This window comes from Canis aureus, chromosome 1 (genome assembly GCF_053574225.1).
Source record: "Canis aureus isolate CA01 chromosome 1, VMU_Caureus_v.1.0, whole genome shotgun sequence".
In the NCBI taxonomy this organism is placed as follows: Eukaryota; Metazoa; Chordata; class Mammalia; order Carnivora; family Canidae; genus Canis; species Canis aureus.
This window is the reverse complement of record NC_135611.1, coordinates 29,383,137-29,404,217: the sequence shown is the minus strand read 5'-3', so window position 1 is coordinate 29,404,217 and position 21,081 is coordinate 29,383,137. Positions and strand designations below refer to the sequence as shown.

At 39.4% G+C, this 21,081-nt stretch overlaps 1 protein-coding gene and 1 long non-coding RNA gene across 24 annotated transcripts in view; one reads left to right on the top strand and one right to left on the bottom strand.

Annotated features, from left to right (window-relative positions):
* LOC144311700 (uncharacterized) overlaps positions 1-15,876 on the bottom strand; it is a 30,739-nt gene extending 14,863 nt beyond the window's left edge. Inside the window, exons 1-9 of one of the 19 annotated variants that reach the window (XR_013377274.1) lie at positions 14,641-15,876; positions 12,297-13,011; positions 6,445-6,576; positions 4,739-4,853; positions 3,553-3,713; positions 2,350-2,667; positions 1,466-1,553; positions 875-1,030; positions 171-208 (exon numbers count right to left, since the gene is read on the bottom strand). This is a non-coding gene — a long non-coding RNA (uncharacterized LOC144311700). Of the gene's footprint in view, positions 1-170; positions 209-874; positions 1,031-1,465; positions 1,554-2,349; positions 2,668-3,552; positions 3,714-4,738; positions 4,854-6,444; positions 6,577-6,995; positions 7,386-7,650; positions 8,453-12,296; positions 13,012-14,640 lie in introns of those variants that run through there. The other 18 variants (XR_013377275.1, XR_013377272.1, XR_013377266.1 and 15 more) reach the window with 18 other exon arrangements.
* Positions 15,414-21,081, top strand: part of BCLAF1 (BCL2 associated transcription factor 1) — a 29,538-nt gene continuing 23,870 nt past the window's right edge. For all 5 annotated transcript variants that reach the window (XR_013377260.1, XM_077894279.1, XM_077894277.1 and 2 more), the window contains exon 1: positions 15,414-15,570. The gene's annotated coding sequence lies outside the window, so the exon portion shown is untranslated. The remainder of the gene's footprint in view (positions 15,571-21,081) is intronic.

The window sequence follows — 21,081 nt, the reverse complement described above, 5'->3', positions numbered from 1 at the left end:
TATTGCAACTACTCGGCTCTGCTATTGTAGAACAGAATGAGGGTTCAATTTGGCCTATGAGCCTCAGCTGGCCCACTCCTGGTTTAAGGAACATCTAGTCTAGAATTAGACTTCTCTATGAATATGTACAATGGAATATTACTCAACCATCAGAAAAGATGAATACCTACCATATACATCGACATGGATGGAACTGGAGTGTATTATACTGAACAAAATAAGTCAGAGAAAGACAATTATCATGGTTTCACTCATACGTAGAATATAAGAAACAATGCAGGGGATCATAGAGGAAGGGAGGGAAAACTGGGAAGTTATCAGAGAGGGAGACAAATCATGAGAGACTCAATTCTAGGAAACAAACTGAGGATTGCAGGCGGGAAGGTGGGTAGGGGGATGGGGTAACTGGGTGATGGGCATTAAGAAGGGCACATGAGGGGATCCCTGGGTGCCTCAGCGGTTTCGGGCCTGCCTTTGGCCCGGGGCGCGATCCTGGGGTCCCAGGATCGAGTCCCGTGTCAGGCTCCCTGCATGGAGCCTGTTTCTCCCTCTGCCTGTGTCTTTGCCTCTCTCTCTCTCTCTCTCTATGTCTATCATAAATAAATAAAAATAAATCTTAAAAAAAAAATGGGCACGTGATGTAATGAGCACTGGGTGTTATACACAACTGATGGATTCTTGATGAAGAATTCATTTCAGATGAATTCTACATCTGAAACTAATGATAAGCCAACTATATATTGGCTAACTGAACTAAAAAAAAGACTTGTGTATGAATATTATTATTATTATTATTATTATTATTTTTGGCATTGCCATTATCTTTCACTTTATTCTAGGCCTAAGTAAGACTGATCTGACAAGAAGAACATACCCCCTTTCCAGGGTACCCAGTCCCATGTTGGGCTGTTACTGGCTTCTGGAGCACACTGCTCTCTGTAGAGGGAGAGGCTGTGTTCTGAGACAGCAGGACAAGTGAGTAGTCAGCTGCACAAGGATCTTGGGGGTAGCGCTCCATTTATTCCATTTTCTTCACAGAAAACAAAGAGACATTGCTGGTCACAATGGTCAGTCAGGGGCAACAGTCTATTGGCCCTTTGGGTTATTAGCTGCTGAATTTTCAGCTTGGAGTGTGAAAGTGAGAAAGCCCTGCCTATGATCAGAAATTGGAACTGTCTTCCCAGAGGGAGTACAATCTCACCTGTCTTCTCACAATGAACTATAATGGCATTCTAAGTAGTTTGTCTCTACTGTAAAATCATTCCTAAAGTAATTTAATCAGAATGAACTGGAATCTGTGACTTTACAGATAGTTAAAAATCCCTCAGATCTTTGAGGAATTCCTAATTTGCTTCAGAAGCCTTTTACTGCCAACCCGTCCCCATTCTCACCCCACCTTTGCTTATAACTCCTTCTCATGCTCTGCTATCTGCTATACTCACCCCCTCCCTCTGCCCGCACTTACCGGAGAACTTAGATTTCTTCTTATGCCATTAACTGTAAACCTTGATAGATGCTGAGACTGAATTCCCTTTTTCCATGTTTCTCTGGCTCTGAAAGAAAGAGGGGAGAGCTCCGGTCCCATGCAGATGTTGCAGGGGACAAATGGCACAGGTTTTAGTTCAATCTTTACACCAGTGAGGGCTACAGCCAATCCTCCCTCCCTGTCTCAAGTTTCTTAGGGGAACATACAACTGCCTCTGCCTCCTCCATTCTCCAGACTTGTTATATTTCTCCTATTAACATGACTTTTATTCTACCTTTGAAATAATAGCACTAGCCCATTGTGTTAGGGAGCATTTTATTTTTTCCTGAGCTTATTTACAGTACAAGGATCATTTGATCAACTGGGAATGAATCTATCACAATGTTCTCAAATCTGAAAGTACATTACAATCACCTGGAGGGTTTGTTGAACCATGGCTTGCTGAGCCTCATCCCAGAGTTTCTGATTCAGTAGTTCTGTAGTGGGACTTGAGAATTTGCATTTCTTTTTTTCTTTTTTAAAGATTTTATTTATTCCTGAGACACAGAGAAAGAGAAGCAGACACAGGCAGAGGGAGAAGCAGGCTCCCTGTGGGGAGCCCTATGTGGGACTCCATCCCAAGACCCCAATCACCTCTAAACCAAAGGCAGATGCTCAACCACTTAGCAGCCAGGCACCCAAGAATTTGAATTTCAAAAAGAAGTCACCAGGTGAGTCGGCTGCTGGTGGTCCCTGGACCATTTGCTCTATTAGAATCACCTGAGATGAACGGTGACACATTTCTCTGGTAGAAGGAGGAAGGAATATCTCAGGTCATATCATGACGTTAGTGATAAGAAAGTTACATTCTGAATGCAACTCACCAGAGTGTTGACACCAGACTTGAGGAGCATGGCTTTAAACTATTAATTGAAGGGAGGGTATAGGTTACCTATCACAGAAGCAAAATACTATCAACTGGCAGGATGCCAGTATTAGTATCTTTCTATGAGTCAGATCCTTTCGAAGAGCTCTTAAAAATCAAATGTTTCGGGCAGCCCCGGTGGTGTAGTGGTTTAGTGCCGCCTGCAGCCCAGGGCGTGATCCTGGAGACTCTGGATCGAGTCCCACGTCGGGCTCTTTGCATGGAGCCTGCTTCTACCTCTGCCTGTGTCTCTGCCTCTCATTCTCTCTCTGTGTCTCTATGAATAAATAAAAAATCTTAAAAAAAAATCAAATGTTTCTTTAATTAGACTGAGATAATCATTCACCCCCTTATTTTTTTTGATATATGCAATGACAAAGAGTGATGATTCAATGAAATATGGACTGTAGAAGTTTGTTGATGTGAAGTTACTTCGGTTAAATGAGATAATTCATTTCCTTTTTTTTTTTTTAATTTTTTTATTGGTGTTCAATTTACCAACATACAGAATAACCCCCAGTGCCCGTCACCCATTCACTCCCACCCCCCGCCCTCCTCCCCTTCTACCACCCCAAGTTCGTTTCCCAGAGTTAGCAGTCTAATAATTCATTTCCCATCATTTATTTAAGTATATACTTCACCCAAGGAACAGTTTATCAATAAATATTGAATGACGAATGAATATTCAACATTATAAAGCTGAATATAATTCTTGCATAATCCTCTTGGCTAACTAGGGAGAGAAGACATGGCACTAGTAAGTCTGAGCTGTTGAGGGGGAGAAATAACAAAGTGACAGGTGATCAGAAGGAGAGTGTAGTGGGGAGAGAGGTGCTACTTTACGAAGGAACTTCCAGCGGGGCCTCTGCTTGTGACTGATGGTCATACAAATTATTGTCTGCTTTGGAATGTGTAGCCTCAGGTTCAATATTTTTTTTTCCTTTATTTATTTATGATAGTCACACACAGAGAGAGAGAGAGGCAGAGACACAGGCAGAGGGAGAAGCAGGCTCCATGCACCGGGAGCCTGATGTGGGATTCGATCCCGGGTCTCCAGGATCGCACCCTGGGCCAAAGGCAGGCGCCAAATCACTGCGCCACCCAGGGATCCCTGTAGCCTCAGGTTCACATGGGCCTGAGAACCAACCTTCACTCTGCTTACCTGCATATCAAATGTAACTGAGTATGGGGCTGACACAGTCCAAGGGACAAATAGGCTTGCCTAATCTTCTTAAATAAGATGCATGACGAGCTAATGCCAGCCGTTTTCCTGTGTCCTGACTTTTCTCCAGGAGTCATGAGTCATCCATCAGCTTACAAATACTGGAACACAGGATAACTGATTTTTCACAGGATACTACAAGTATGGGACCTTATGGTGGACCTGTAAGAATTCTTCCTCGCCACTCCCCCATCAGCAGAGGACTGGAAACTTTTTTGAAAGCTTTCTGTGAATGTTGAAGGATGGTTTTACTCTGGATTCAGGGATCCCGGCAGGGGCCCCATAAATGATCCCAAAGAAATCTTACTCTGTTTAACAACTGGAGCCTGACATTCCAATTTAATATCATGTTTTTGGCCCAAGGCATGTTGCAATAAATAATTGTGAATAATTCTGCTGTCAGCACCCCGTGGTTATGTATGCCCCAGTACTCCGCAGAGAACACGGTATAGATTTAGTTTGGCTAAGCCATTTCCCTCAGCATTAGCTCTGGGAGCAGAGGTCTTACTTTTGGCAAACTCATTTCCCCCAGTTCTTACTATAGTCTCTGTTACATGGTAGGCTCTCAGCAAATATTTACTGAATTTTTCAGAAAAATTAAAACTCTATGTTTCATGACCTGCAAAATTTATTTTAAGGACAACCAAAGAAAGATTTCACTTCTGATTTTCCGATCTAGATGCTGGACTCAAATTAGTTCTCTACATCTTCAGATCTATAGATGTCTTATCGCTTGGAATAAAAATCAATTCACAGAATATGGTTTGTCATTACCAGCTGCTTCTTTCATTTGTGTTTATTTTTCAAATTAGCTTTAAGAGACTTTATTCTAGCAGTATTGTTTTTACTGCTTTTCTTAATATTTGGGCATTTGTACTATCTATTAAAATATATCCTCCCCCTGTATGGAACAATGGCTAGCAAATATTGTTCACCAAGGACTACATCTCCAGCCACCATTGCATCAAGCATGTTTTTAAAAATACATACAATAAAATAGTATAATTATAAAGTAAATAAACTACATTGAACACAATTTTCAAAATATTTATAAAATTAGTAATATGATAATATATGGGTATCTTTATAATCTCGTGCTACAGAAGAAATTACCCCAAAACTTAACTCTTAAAACATATATTATCTCCTGGTTTCTGTGGGTCAGAAGCAGCTTAGCTGGGTGATTCTGGCTCAGAGTCTTTCAAAAGTCTGCATTCAAGGTGACAGCAATCATCTGGAAGCTTGACAACAAAAAATATCTGTGATTTCTATTCGCCACAAAGTTACAAGTTCTGCTAATACTTCTGAGGTTTTGGCCTACATTCATAACTAAAAGAAATGATAAATTCTGGTTCAGAGTTAAAAGGGATGTAATTTTCCCCATACAAGTATACTGACAGCTCTGAATTCTACTCATGGATCCGGAGGCCTGTGTGTCCTTGAAATTAATCCATGGGCTCTATGACATAAAGGAGCCACAACATGGCTGAGGACGCTGAATCACTGCTTAAGGAAATATCTATTAACCTGTCCTAATTGCCTTAAAATTGAGAAAAAGCTTCTACTGCATATGAGCCATGATGTATTTCAGAGTCATTTGTTACTACAGCCTAGCCTATATTCCCTAGTATATTTGTCAGTCAATTATGATATTGTTACTTTCTTCATTTTGTCCTTCAACATATGCTTTTGAGTAAAATTTCAACTTACCTTTGTGTTAAATTCCACATATGTTTCTGCTATTATGGAACATCTGTCTCATTTCACTAACAACTAACTCACAAACTTAATATGTATTAAAGACATATGGAGACTAAATTATATTTTTTCTGTGACTTTTACTTGATTTTTTTCCCTTCAGTCTTCAATTTTATACACCAGATGGTTGCCAGCTGGATCCCTATGCTTAAATTTCAAATGACCAATAATGATAAATATATGTATGGCTCCTGCTCCTGAATGATTTTTAAGCATGTTAATGGACTTATTTTCAAACAATGAGCATCTCATTGTGGGGGCAACAGATCATCTCATATGCGGTTGCCAGAAATATCTCCCTGAAATCTCCGTGAAATATCTCCTTAGACATTCTGTGTTTAGGCAAAGCTACTGTATAGGTTAGTGTTGGCAGAAATTAACCTAGCTACAGTATAACATTAAACTCTTTTTATTTTTTGTCATGGACATAAAAACATGTCTCACCTGTCTCATTTAACCCCTACCCCTTACCCTTGAGAGTGTTCATTGAACTTGGAGTTCCTATCCTCTTGTGGGAGTGCATGTTTGAAATGCACAGCAGTTCCTTTGTTTGGGTCTCCTTCCACCACCCTGGGCTAGCTTTCCCACAAGCTGCCTCGGTGGCCCAGGTGCTTTCTGTCCTGGAGGCCCCTGGACCTGCCTCTGTCTTATTTGATCTAGGCCTACAACCCGCAGAGACCTCCCCTCTAAGTCAAACACAAGAAAAGGTCAAGTCTATGATTTTACAATCTTTTCTAAAATTGAATTTAAAAATGAGTCAGTAGTGTTAACTTTTAACCTAACTAAACAGATTCCACTGTGACAAAATGAATTTTAAAAATAATTGTCTTGCAAAAGATCAAGCAATTTTTAGGCCTATCTATCATGGCTGGTTGGAATTCAGGATATAAGATCCTTTTAAAAGATTTATTTATTTGCTTTTTGGAGAGTGGGGAGGGGCAGAGGAGGAGGGAGAAAGAGAATCTTGAGCAGACTCCCCACTGAGCAGGAAGCCCAATGCAGAGCTCCATGCAGGGCTCAATCTCAGGACTCTGAGATCATGATCTGGACTGAAATCAAGAGTGGGTCACTTACCTGACTGCGCCACCCAGGTGTCCCTATAAATTCCTCTTAAATGGAAGCAAACAATTTAACATATGTTTTCTCACTGAACTACAGTATTTTCCTTCATTGCTCAAGAGAAGATTCATGTAGGAAAACAGAAGACTGCAGGGCAACCAGGAAAAAAGGAAAAAAAAAAAAAAGAAACAAACTTAAAAATTCTTTCTGGAAGCAAATATCTCCCTCACAGTAATTTAGAATTAGATTTATTAAAGAACATGATTTAGTAACAGGCATTTTGTGGTTCTTTGTTAGAGCTTTGACATGATTTATAAGTACCACATACAAAAAACATCTTTGCTTAGTTCTTAACTCTTCAAGATCTTCTATAATTTAAATAAAATTAAGTAATCTAAAATTTGAAGTTTATTTTAAAAGTAATGCTTATTGTAGAAATTTTATTAAATGCAGAAAAGCAAAGGGAAAAAATTGTTTAAAAATAACCTATAATGTCGCCAACCCAAGTAGAAATATGGTATCATTTTGAGGTTAATTCCTGTAGTCTATTTTTAAACAAATACACATAATTTTTAAGATTTTTATTGATTTATTCATGAGAGACACACAGAGACAGAGGCAGAGACATAGGCAGAGGGAGAAGCAGGCTCCATGCAGGGAGCCCGATATGGGACTCGATCCTGGGACTCCAGGATCATGCCCTGGGCTGAAGGCAGATGCTCAACCGCTGAGCCACCCAGGTATCCCACATAATTTTTTTAACAAGATTTTTTTTTTTAAGGATCTTTTTCTTTCTTTCTCTTTCTTTCTTTCTTTCTTTCTTTCTTTCTTTCTTTCTTCTTTCTTTCTTTCTTTCTTCTTTCTTTCTTTCTTTCTTTCTTTCTTTCTTTCTTTCTTTCTTTCTTTCTTCTGTTTTCTTCTTCTTCTTTCTTGTTCTTCTTCTTTAGCAATTCTTACTAGGATTAACAGATAAAAAAGACAACCTTGTCTTCTTGAAGTTTTCCAAAGAAGCTTTTTTTTTTTTTTTAAGGTTTTATTTATTTAATCGAGAGACAGGCAGAGACAGAGACACAGGCAGAGGGAGAAGCAGGCTCCATGCAGGGAGCCTGACGTGGGACTGGATCCCCAGACTCCAGGATCACACCCTGGGCTGTAGGCGGCGCTAAACCGCTGAGCCACCCGGGCTGCCCCCAAAGAAGCTTTGTTTTTATTGTATTCTCTTTGTAATTTTTGATGTAGGAAAAAAAGTCAGGGTTCAAAGTTGACGGCCAATAAATAATTCTTGAGAAGATGATTTTATTAAAGCATGGGGACAGGACCTGTGCACAGGAAGAGTTGCACTGCGGTCATGAGGGGTGGTCTCTTATATACACTCTCAAGGTAGGAGGGGGTTAGGGATAGTGTAAATCTCTAATTTTTGGAAGCAACGTTTCCAGGACCTTGAGGATGTTAGCTATTGGTGGGAAAAAGTCATTTACTACTGTGTAATATACTGTGTAATAAAACCTGAGTCATGAGACCCTTCAGAGAAAATACATATGCTTGGGGGATGATTGCCAACACATATCTTGTGGGGTTTAGAGATAAAGGAAATTTCTTTTTTTTAAAAATTTTTTTTATTGGGAGTTCAATTTGCCAACATATAGCATAAAGGAAATTTCTAAAGCAATTTTTATATGTTAAAGAAGATTTACAGGATCCTGGGGATTGGGCTAAGATTGCCTTTTGCCCTTAGCAAAGTTCTAACATCGAGGCAGTTGAGTCCCTAGAGGAATGTCACTCTGCTTGTTTTAATGACTTGTCAATGGGCTGTAGAGAATAAGGAAATTTAACAGTTTCTCTTCTGCTTTTGTTTCCCACATCAATTTTCACAGGGACGAAGCCCATATAATTTTTGCTCTGAAGTTCAGTGATTATTTTCCTCTAGGTGCTGAGCAGCCATAAAACCTTTGCTGTTTTAGAGTTGGGCTCCTCTCATTGCTTCATTTTATTAATCAGGATGTTGATGTTGTAGAGTACAGGGCTAAATAAATGATGAAAACACGATGAAAACCTCTATCTCAAAACTAGCAAATACTGACCTTGCTTTTAGAAGACAGGCCATTTTCAAAAACGAGATAAGTGAGCATATAATATTAAACAAGGGAAAAATCCAGGCCTCTTTGGCTCAACCCATCTTTCTCCTAAACTACTCAAATAAAGGGACAAAGAACAGGCTAGCTTTCTGAAAGGTTAGAGCTTCTTAGTAATTTGGAAGACATCTATTTGTACTGCTTCTAAGCATAATTGCTCATAAAATATTTCCCCAAAGTGCTTTTGACTTAATCTCAAACACATCGGATCCCTGGGTGGCGCAGTGGTTTAGCAACTGCCTTCAGCCCAGAGCATGGTCCAGGAGATCGGGGATCAAGTCCCGTCCTGCATCAGGCTCCCTGCATGAGCCTGCTTCTCCTCTACCTGTGTCTCGGCCTCTCTCTCTGTGTCTCTCATGGATAAATAAATAAAATCTTAAAAAATAAATAAATATAAATAAAGACCTTGTTTGAGTTTTCTTTTTTTTTTTTTTTGAGTTTTCAAAAAAAAAAAAAAAATCTCCAACACATCCACACAAGAATGGAATTTACAATCTCCCACTCCAATGTTGCAAATTCTCAGCCAAAAAGTAGTAGAAAGGACACAGACTTTGAGTTAAACTTAACTTTGTGTTAAAATGCTGGCTCTTCCATTTGTTACCTATTGGATGAATTTTTAATCCTGAAAAAGTTCAGTTTCCTCATAAATACAATGGAGTGCTAATACATTTCTTGGAGCGTTGTTTGTGAATATTGAACATTAATTACTATCACAGTATGTGGTGCATAGTACTTTATGCATTTTTTCCATTTCCACCATCCCATCCTCAATCCTTAATGCCAAGAATAAGTCTATTTGCTATTCAAATTGATCCCTTTTCACTTTTCTAGAGAAGCAAAGAAAGCTAGCTACCTAGCCAGATTTCTTCAAATATTTTTAAGTAACTTCCCTAATTGTATCTTTGGCTTAAGAGTTTTTCTCTCTCTCTTTCTCTCTCCCCCTCTTCTTTTTAGTCATTTCCATAGGATCGGTTTTCTTACTTTTGTAGCTTTTTATTTTGTTTTGTTTTTAACTCCTTTACCATTTCCAGGGTATAGAACGAGTTGATTTCTGGTTACTCTATTTTAACTTACTCACTTGTGGCTTTGTTTCCACAATTCATGCAGTTTTTCAAAAACTTGGCTCCTTTCACGTTTTCTTCTTTAGATAGCATTTAGTAAAGAATTATGAATTCTTAGAAGGCTTTTTATATATATATATTTAAATATTTTATTTATTTATTCATGACACACACACACACACACACACACACACAGAGGCAGAGACACAGAGGGAGAAACAGGCTCCATGCAGGAAGCATGACGCGGGACTCAATCCCCAGTCTCCAAGATCACACCCTGGGCTGAAGGCGGCGCTAAACCGCTGAGGCACCCGGGCTGCCTGGTTCTTTATATTTTAACTTACATGGAAGACTTGTTCTGAATCAAAGAAATCTATAAATTGAAATAAACTCATGACAAATTTGTGAGGAGTATGTTTCATCTGTAATTGCTATAGTTATATGAACACTAAAAATTTAACTTTATGATATAATCAAATACCATATTACATTACTTTTATGATGCATATTTTTGCATATTTTAACAACCCAAACCGAGATGTATACAATAACTGATGAACACTATTAATGAGCAGGATTTTTTTCTTTCTTACTGGTACTAAAATAATAGTGCATCTTACAGCTGGTTTTTTAGCTTTGATAAAAATACTAATAAACAATTTTTTTTACAAACAAAACATAGTATTTTGTTCCTAAGGTGAACAAGAGCTGTTGAATATAAGACTATTAGAAAATAAAGTGGTTAAGGGAGGGACGTCTGGGTGGGTGGTTCAGTGGTTGAGTGTCTGCCTTTGAGTCAGGGCGTGATTCTGGGGTCCCTGGATTGAGTCCTGCATCAGGCCCTTTGGAGGGAGTCTGCTTCTCCCTCTGCCTATGTCTCTGCCTCTCTCTCTCTGTCTCTCATGAATAAATAAATAAAATCTTAAAAAAAATAGTTAAGGGAAGGCCTTGTCCTTTCCATGAAAAAAAAAAAAAGAAAAAATTTCATGCTGTATTGAGATCAGTTGCAAAGTGATTATAGATTTATATTCTCATTATAAAATTTTTCACTAGTTCATTGTAAAATAAATTTTTTTTTTTTTTTTTTTTTTTTTTTGCGGCCTCCAAACCATTTATTGGTCCCGCCTTGGAGGTGGGGTCGCTGGGGGCGGGGCAGACACAAGGCTGCAGGGAGCGGTGTAAAAGAAAATTTGAATGGAGTTTTCTTTATAATGACTAAAGGATGGAGAGTAAAATTGTTGGGTCTCTAATAATGCTTATAGCACATCTATGGTAAATGGATTCAAGGTAAAATCATTTTACCAACATTCAAGATAAATTTAATATGATACTGTATAAGATCATATAATGTATACTGGAAGGCACAAGTCATTTGCAAAGATAGCTAGAATTTTGTTCATGATGTGACTTTATTTCAGGACTCCCAGAAACTTAAATACTTGACTAAGATTTGTCCCGCTCCCATATATTTGGTCTTTAAATCCTTTCAGTTTCATGAAGCAAGAGTCAGGCATTTCTCTAAATTGATCATGACTAAATGTTTGGAGGCACACAGAAGGTTCAGTTGTGGCACCGATCATTTAATCCCTATCTTGATTAAAAATGGGATTAACAAACTGAAATATGGCATCACAGTTCATCAAGCTGACTTTGCCTACTTTTCAAAATTCAATCATTTTTGACATTAACACAATTGTTGGGGATCCCTGGGATCAAGTCCCACATCGGGCTCCCGGCATGGAGCCTGCTTCTTGCTCTGCCTGTGTCTCTGCCTCTCTCTCTCTCTCTATCATAAATAAATAAATAAATAAATAAATAAATAAATAAATAAATAAATCTTAAAAAAAAAAAAGAAAATGTTTAACACAATTGTTTATCTCTGGAAAGTTGACGTGCATATGCTTTCTGTGCAGGTAATTCATATGTTTATTTTTTAAAGATTTTATTTATTTATTCATGAGAGACAGAGAGAAAGAGAGAGAGAGGGAGAGAGAGTGAGATAGGCAGAGGGAGAAGCCGGTTACCTGCAGGGAGGCTGCTGTGGGACTTGATCTCAGGATTCTGGGATCACAACCTGAGCCAAAGGCAGATGCTCAACCACTGAGCCACCCAGGTGCCCCTCAAGTGCCCTCCGTTTAATGCCCATCACCCAATTATCCCTGTCACCTACTTCCCCTCCAGCAACCCTGTTTACTTCCTAGAGTTCAGCATCTCTCATGGTTCGCCTCCCTCTCTATTTTCATCTTATTTTATTTTTCCTTCCCTTCCCCTATTTTAACTGTTCATGTAGGTAAATACTGCTGTGGAAACAAGGTGGTTTTTAGAGCCAGATAGATCTTTGATAAAATCTGAATTCCCCACTTAACAGGCATATGACTTTTGGCAAGATACTCTACCTCTCTAAGCTTCAATTTCCTGTTAAAATTAGGACTATATACTGAATATTATACAGTTTTGCTTTAATGTAACATACGTGTTCATAAAAATCACTGTGCTATGCAAAATCACAAGACAAATACCACAAGATTTATGGAAAAATAGGATTGGGATATGACACTCAAAAATTTAATCAGTTACACATGAAAAAAAAAAGGAATCTAATAAAAATAGGAGTGGAGATGGCTAAGAAATACAGAAGTACTATAATTAGTATAGTATTTTATCTTAAAATTACCTAAAGTTTACTTGTGGAAGTGGGTATCAGGAAACTTGTTATTTTGAAGTGGTAGGAGAGTTTCTAAAATCAAATGGACTGTTGTAACGTGAGAAGTAGATGGGCGCAAATTGAAGCAGCTGGTAGATCTATGAAGTGCTTCTGTCGGTATGCCTACCTGGCTCAGTTCAGGTGGGCGTAGTTACTATATTCTCTCAGTGTTTCCTGCAGGCAAAATTGCACATAAGGATATTTTGTCCTTTGTCTTTTTTTTTTTACCTCACACACTTGAAGCACTTGTCTCTCCTCATGTGATAGTCAGCCTCCAAGATGGTCCCCAATGATCTCTACCTGCTGGTATTCACACCTTTGTGTATTCTCCTTCCACACTGTACCAGGGGTTGGTCCATGTGAAATACAGCAGAGTGATGGTGTGTCACTTCTGAGATTAGGTTATAACAGACTGCAGCTTCTGTCTTGGGCTAGTCCTTTCTTGGATCATTTACTCTGGGTGGGCACCATCCCATCTATCATGTAAGGGGACACTGGGCATCCCATGGAGAAGTCCATGTGACAAGGAATTGAGGTCTCCTGCCAACAACACTGAGTGATCTTGGAGTGAATCCACAGACTTCAGGTGACCGCAGTCTCACCTGATAGATTAACTGCAACCTTATGAGAGACCTTAAGCCAGTATCATCCAGATGACCTCTCCCAGATTCTTGACCCACAGGCACTGTGAAAAAAATAAATGTTTTAAGCTACTAGATGTTGGGGTCATTTGTTATGCAGCAACAGATAACCAGTACACTTGATTTCACTTATTTCCTATTTCACCAACTGTTTTTTTTCTTTTTAAAAGATTTATTTTAGACAGAGAGAGATGAGTGGGAGAGGCAGAGAAAACCCTAAGTTTAGCGTAGAGCCTGGTTCCATGACCCTGAGATCACGACCTAAGCTGAAACCAAGAGTCTATTGCTCAACTGACTGCTACCCAGGCATCCCATCACTAGTTGTTTTTTCTCCTCCTCCTCTTTTAACAAATCTCTACATGTTGGGATTCTTTAGGGTTCAGTCCCAGGTCATCTCTTATCTCTCTACATCTTTTATCCTGTGATTTTAAGTATCATTTTATATTTTATCTCCAAGCTAGAACATTCCTTTGAATTGCAAACCCACATGCTTAACTCCATACCTTGCCTCTTTACTTTCATGTTTCACACACATCTCATACCTAACATATTGAAAATGGGGTGCCTGGGTGGCTCAGTCAGTTAAGCATCTGGCTTCTTGGTTTTGCTTACATTGTTATCTCAGGGTCAAGAGATCAAGCCCTGCTTCTGGCTCTACAAGGTGTCTGCTTGAGATTCTCTCCCTTTCCTTCTCCCTCTGCCCCTCACCGTGCTCCTGTGCATGCTCTCTCTCTAAATAAATAACATCTTAAAAAAAAAAATGGAATTCCTGATTTCCTTTCTGTTTCCCAACCTATTCATTCTTCCCTTTCCTATCATTCTCTTCAATCTTCCCAATTATTAAAACATGCCAAAATCCACCCAGTTAATCAAAGCCATAACCTAGGCAGCAACACTATTTCCTCCCTTTCTCTAAACTCCTAACATCCCTCAGGAGGACCTGTCAATCTCATTTCTAAAATATATTTACAATTCTTTTTCTCACCACAATCATCATTACATCACGTAAACTATTAAAAGAACATCCTAACTGATCTTGCTGCCCAATGTCAACTATTTCTCACACAGCAACTTAAAAGTCTTTTTCAAATCGATGTCATACCTATGATTAAAACCTTTAAACAACTTTCTACTCCCTATACATGCAGAGTAGTCGTGCTGTACTGAGGTATCAATGGTTAGGGTTTTTTTCTTTTAATATATAGCTCATCCATTCAACAAATACTTACTGAGCACTTACTAAATGCTTGGGACTTACCAGTGTACCACATAGACCAAAGATTACTACTTCCATATTCAGATGGTGGTGGTAGTGGCGGTGGGGTGAGGGCAGGCTGCACAGTGAGAGAAAACTGAGATTTTAACCCATGCAAATGAGGTATTTTTTTCTAGTTGAGCTGGTAAATCATACTGTGAGGAGAGAATGCCCTAAGCCCAACGTTAAATTCACAACTGGGGCCCAACAGTGGCTTTTAACGGACACAAGACTGGTTGCTGATTACAACTTTGAGACCCTTTCAGGTAGTTTATGTCCCCAAACATCAAAGTAATAAGGGTTTTAGGCCCTTAGGAAGAAAGTGCAGCCCAGATAAGTATTAATAGAGAATGCAGTACGGCTCTTATTTGAAATTGTCCAAATCAAACGCGGTTTGCCTATTTATAATCTGACTTACATTTTTGGCGGACCAAGCTATACTGGGCTGTTTCTCGGCCGGCACAAACGATCATTATGCTTCGTATTCTGCATTATTTTTACGCCCGTGCCGACGCTCCGAGGCGCCTAAGTGGCGATGCTCTCTAGCAGCGCGGCGATGAAAGCAGCACCACCCTCCGATGCAAAGCCGGACAGACAGCCCGAGCCGAGGAACACCGCGGCGCAAACTCCGTTAGGGGCAGCGGAGTTGGTCTGACGCCACTCTGGAAAGGGACTTAGCTCATGGCCATTTTTCTACTACAGAAGTGCGTTCGGCACATTTTATAGCAAAGCGAAAGCGACACTTGCAGTTAAGACGTCTAAGAAGAAACTCGGCGCCCACTGGTCACCGGGGACTCGGTGTGCGATCACACACAGCCCGCTAGCCTCCCCGTCTTTTTCCTCCGCGTGAGACTGGGTCTTTGTTCCGGTCTGAGTCAGCGCCACAGAAAGAACAGACCAAACAAGCAAAAGGTGGGATCGACAGAGAGGTCCAAAGCGTACCCTCAGAGAGAGTCGAGCCTCCCGCAAACTCCGCCATGTGGCCAGCAAGACCTCACGGCCTGACAAAACACCCCGCCCACTGCCTACCGTCACCCGGGGTGAGGCGGCAGCTCAAGGCCGGAGGGCGGAGCCGCCAGATCCTCGCGCGAGACCAGCCACGCGACTTCCCAGAAAGCCTCAGGCAAACATCTTAATAGCTAGGGAGCCGGTTTAGAGCGGAAGGGTGGGCGGGGCTAGCCCAGATATTTAGCGGCACTGGCAGCCACGCCCCAAATCGGAAGTGACGGAGACGAGCTAGCGCGTCGAAGATAGCTCTATGGTTTTCCTCCCGTTCTTGAGTCGGGAAATGGCCGCTGTGTAGTTACAACGGAGATAAGTCCCGGGAACCGTGCTTTCCGCGTTTCAGGTAGGCCCCATGCTTCATTCAAATCACTCAAAGCGCAGTAAATGCCGACGACGAGTGAATATTTTTGAATCTTTTGTGGGGAGTGAGGCGTTGGCGGCTACAGGAGGACCGACGAGACGTTTCGCCGTTATTTATGCGTTTCTCCATCAGATCCCCTCAGGTTTTCGAGGCATTACTGGTCGAAAAGGTGGGGGGTGGCGTGAGTAGTGAGAAAGATGCGCGCGCGCGCGCGGTTACGAACCTGGTTCTAAACCCAGAGACCGCGCGGCCTTCCCGTGCGCGTGCGCATATCTCCCTCTTCAACCCTTCCCCCATTTCCTCGGCCCGGACCCTTGCGCGCGCCCGGCTGAAATCTCCCGGCGCACGCGCGCTTCCTCCTTTCTCCGCCTACGGCTCCTGAGACCGCTGGAGGTGCAGCTTGTGTTCGCTTCTCATTGGCTGGTAGCGCCACCTTTCTTCCAGGTTTTGGGGCTTTGGTAAAACAACTGTGACCTGCAGCAAAGTGAGCTGGGTAGGTTGACCCATTTTCGCGTCGTCGTTAAACTCCTTTTTTTCCGGCTTCACTCTAACCCGTCGGTTTACGCCTCGTTTTTTTTTTGTTTCTGTCTTAGCAACATGTTCTGCGGTCTCTCGTCTCTGACACCGGTGTCCGCCTCCGACCCTCGGTGTCGCGGGACAGTTTTCGCCGAGGTGGTTAATGCCGGATCCCCCGGCAGCCCACTCTCTTTTGAAGCGAACGTGCGCACTCTTGACTCTTCAAGAGTTGGTGCCTAGTTACCATTTCCCAGCGTGGGGAGCAGGCCTCAGCTGGTGGATGGAAGAGTGCCCCCCCCCCCCCCACGGGCCAGGACCGCGGACCCTAAAGGCGGTTCTCCAGTAGTACGAGCGACACCGTCACCTTTCGCCACGTGATGCAGGTCTTTATAACGAGTCAGAAATACTGCAACCATGATGGGTAGTCAGCTGGGGTAATGGGTAGTGGGGAGTTGAAGTTAGGGATTTTGCCCTCGTTTTAAGTCCATAACTTGGCCTTCTTCACGTTTAAGATTCACCTTATTACAATCAAGTAGCAGTATTGGCAACTAATATTGCCAATATTAGTTGGCAAAATTTTCTACGTCAATTTTTTTTTAACGTTTTAGATTGAAAAAAATTATTAAAGTTGAAGGCAGATTTGACTAAAACTGATGTAAAGAGATTAGATAGACACATCTTTTTGCAGCAGCGCCTTTTAATTTTTCTTGGGTATTAAAGATCAAAATTCCTTAATCGTGTAAATTCTCATTCCGGTTGGACCCTCTAGTTGGAATAGTTGGGCTACTGTTTAGACAAAAGAAGTCAACGTAAAACCGCTACAACTTTATTTCCATTTTTGTGTGATTCTAGCCAATTCAGAAGAAGTAATTTTATGAGGATTATGTATCTAAAATAACTCACGGTGAAAAACCCAAAGTTTTTGGCTTATAGTCATCTTGTTTTATGGATACCATGTTTTCACTGTAACATGGTGATAAATATTGGAATCCCCTTTCATTCAGAATTAAAATGATGGCATAGGAGATTTTTTAGCTAGAGCTGATTCTTGTAAGAACAATAGTATTTTAGGACTTGGAGACAGATCTCTAAAAACTATTTGATAGGCTCAAGTCTGGTTGAATTAATTGAATTCAGCTAGCTTTATTAGATTTAACTGTGTGATGAGAAAACTGGTAGAAATAGGTAAAAGTCTTTTCAAGTTATACATAGAGCTTTGGATTGTGAGTTTCCAGAAACTACATTCAAAATCCTTAGTTGAACACTAGCTGAATTATCCTGTGTAATTTATAGTGATTTATTAATCAACAAGGTAGTGGATAAAGGGACTCAAGAAGCCCAATAGATGTTTGGGTAGCAAGTATAAATGATAGGTTCTACTTTTAGGTTATGAATTTGTTCCGTTTTCACATCCAGCTTCTTAGACAGTTGATCATTAGTGTTAATCTCAGAATCTTAAGCTTAATGTTTTGTTTCCAGGACTGAAAAAAAAATTACAGACATTAAGGTAGTAATAATTCTAGCCTATATTTGTGTAATATGTTGTGGAGTTTTCAAACTTGGGTCCAGTATTTCTCCAAAAAGGTAGAAAATTTTAAGGCCACACGAACCAGAGAGTGGCATAGTCTGGTCTTTTTTTTTTTTTTTTTAAAGCAAGATGACAAGTTGGACAAAGAAATAAAAACTTGTGACTAAATGTATCTTTTTTCACAAACTTTTAATTATGGAAATTTTCAAGCACAAAAGTAGAGAAAATAGTAAACTCCCATACTCCCCTCACCTAGGTTTAGTAATTGTTAGCATTTACCAATTTTATTATTATTTATGTACTTTTTTGAGAAGATATTAAAGCAAAATTCCAGCCATTTTATTATGCATTTATAATGCTGATTAATGCTATATCAAAAAATATTAAGAGTATTCTTAAAAAGAACCATTTGAAGCAAAATTAGTAGATAACCTTCAGGAGAAACCATTATAAACCAGTTACCAATAATGATAGCTGATTTTTTTTTTTTTTTTTTTTTTTTAAGATTCCATTTATTTATGAGAGAGACACACAGAGAAAGGCAGAGACACAAGCAGGCTCCATGCAGGTAGCCGAATGACTCCAGAATCACACCCTGCCGAACGTGTGATGCTCAACCGCTGAGCCACCCAGGCCTCCCCTGATAGCTGATGTTTGAGTGTATTCTGTGTGCCAAATGTTACACTGTTTACATTCATTAGTTTATGAAACCTTAAACTTGTGAGTGAGTACCATTATTGTTAGCCTTATTTTATACCTTTTATACCTGTGGAAATTGAAGCTGAAAGAGATTAAGGTAACTTTTCTAGTATTGAGCATCTAGTTAATGTCGTTAACGATTTTCAAGATTTTATTTATTCACGAGAGACACAGAGGGAGAAGCAGGCTCCTCGCAGGGAGCTGGATGTGAGACTTAATCCCTGGACTTGGGGTCAGCTCTGAGCTGAAGGCAGATGCTTAACCGCCTCGTCCTGAACCTACTTTATTGTAATAATAATAGTTTTAGGATTAAAGATATGAATAGCAATACTTTGTTTACAGAAATTTGGAAGCCAAACTCCTGAATTTACTAAAATGAAAACTTGACTCAAGTAGCTTGATAGAGTAATCTAAAGAACCCTTTTCAGGGGGGTTTCAGCTTGAGTATTTTGTTGAACTCAATTGTCTGCTCTTTTTTCATAACTTGTGTTCTAGTTGATCATAATGTATTATTTCATAAAAGATAGACTTTGTTAAGGTATTTAAGAACTTTATTTATAAAAGCCTGATTTATTCTCTTATATTCCTCACTGGTTGATGAATCAGTTGTATAAAAATTATGTATTTTTATGGAGGCAATTTATTCCCTCTCTTTTTTTACAGTCTGCTAGTAAGTGATCTTAGTTGTAATAAAGGGAAGATTGATTTGGCATTTTGAATTCTATATATAGGTTATGGCCACATCAAGCACCTGTCAGGATATTGGAGAGAGTGCAAGAGTTGGAATCAGGAGATCTGGGTCAAATTCTGGATTAACCGATTATGCTCTATGACCATGGGCAACCTAGAAAGGCAAAGAAATCTTGTTTACTCTCCTAAACTTGCACATCACGTAGGTGTTTGAGCTCAAAACTGAGAATTAAGGAGCACATTGAATTTTTCCCGTCATTCTCTCTGCTCCACACCAACCTATGAGCAAGTACTGTTGACAACTATTCCAAACCCAGATTCTGACTTTGCCTTTTTTTCCCAACTTTATTGCTACCACCTTTTCCAAGTAACCATTATATTGAATTTCACCTTCTAATTAGTCTCCTTGTTCTCTCTGTATTGCCCATGCTGTTCACAGTAGCCATTTTAAATGTAAATCTGATGGTGTGACTTTCCTAATTGCAGAGCCTTCCCATTGCAGTTAGAATAAAATCCAATCTGGCCTGCTTTCTAGATGCAATTTGATCTGGTCTTTTCCTACCTCTTCCACCTTATCTCATACCATCCCCATGATCAGAGTGTGTTAATCATCTTAGTGGTCTTTCTGTTCTGAATTTACCAAGTTTGTGTCTTCTGCCTAGAATGCTCTTGTTTCTGTGTAACTTTGCAGTGTTCCTTGTCTTTAGCTTTAATGTTCTTAAAGAGGGCCCAATAACCCACCTTTGTGGTCCTCTCCACTTCTTAATACATCAGCTAGTAGGTTTTTTTTTTTTTTTTTAATTTTCCTCCCTTTAACATAAGCTCCGAGAGAGTAGGAAATTTAATGTCTCACTTGAAGTACAGTATTTCCAGTGCTACAATAATAATGCCTAGCATGTAATAGGCACCTTGTAAATTCAGATGAATTCTGAAAACTTCGAATTCTTGTCATTTGAGAGATGAGTTAACATGTAGATTATGAGGATTAGATGATTTTATTTAGCACGTGGTTGGTATTCAGATGTTTTTTGCGATGAATTGTTGATTTCTGTTCCTCTTTAGTTGGTTTTTGGAGAACAGGCACTTCTTCCATACTCCCATTTCCTGTAAAACCTAGCATAGTGCTTTGTACATAGATTTTTATTTAAAAAATGTTAGCTGAACTGATTATGGTTTTTGTACTATTAAATATTGTTACTAAATGTTTATATTTTGCATTAAATGTTATATTAAATATTCATCATACTTTACATATCTTGGAGTTCTTTTATGGATACTTGAATATATTTATAGGTTGGATCAAGAATGCCTATCTACTAGTATAACAGCCTACAGCCCCTCCTGCCTTTGTTATTTCTAGTGTATATTTTCTTGGAATTTCAAAAGTCATGATCTGGCATAAAGAGAGATTTGGCAGTTGGTTTTCCTTCAGATATGTAGAAATTAAAATTAGCCTTCTCGAATTGATTAGGGGGAAGTATTAGTTAAAATGAGCCTTGTATCACTTCCAGGAGTGAATCAGTATAGTATTGGACTTCTAGGTCCAGAATAAAGTTTCATAACAAGCATCAGTTTAGATGATTAGTTTCTCTCTGCCTCCTGGGGGGATTTGATATTTTTAAAATTAAACATGCATACACTTTAGAAATCCTTTTGTTTCTGTATCTATGGTCTTTTGTTTTTATTTATTTATTTATTTATTTATTTATTGGTTTTTTTTTTTTTTGGTCTTTTGTTTTTATTTTTTATTTTAGTATGTTTCCCCTAAGTATTAGTTCCTATTCTTCTAATTTGAACTTCAAATCTTTTTATCTCCTCAACTGTAGGGCCATTGGTATATAGGGAACAATGTTCTTGATTCACCAGTTTAATCTTAACGTTTCTTTTGTATTTCCAATTTTGTTGCATTTTTTTATTGGATCTTTGGTAAGATCCACAGATTTTCATATTTATATGTATTTTTTTCATTTAAAGTGGTCTGTGAATTCCTTGTTAGGCATGTTTTAATCTTCTATTTAGTTTCTACTCTCCTAGTGTTTTTTGACTATTCTTTGCATGTA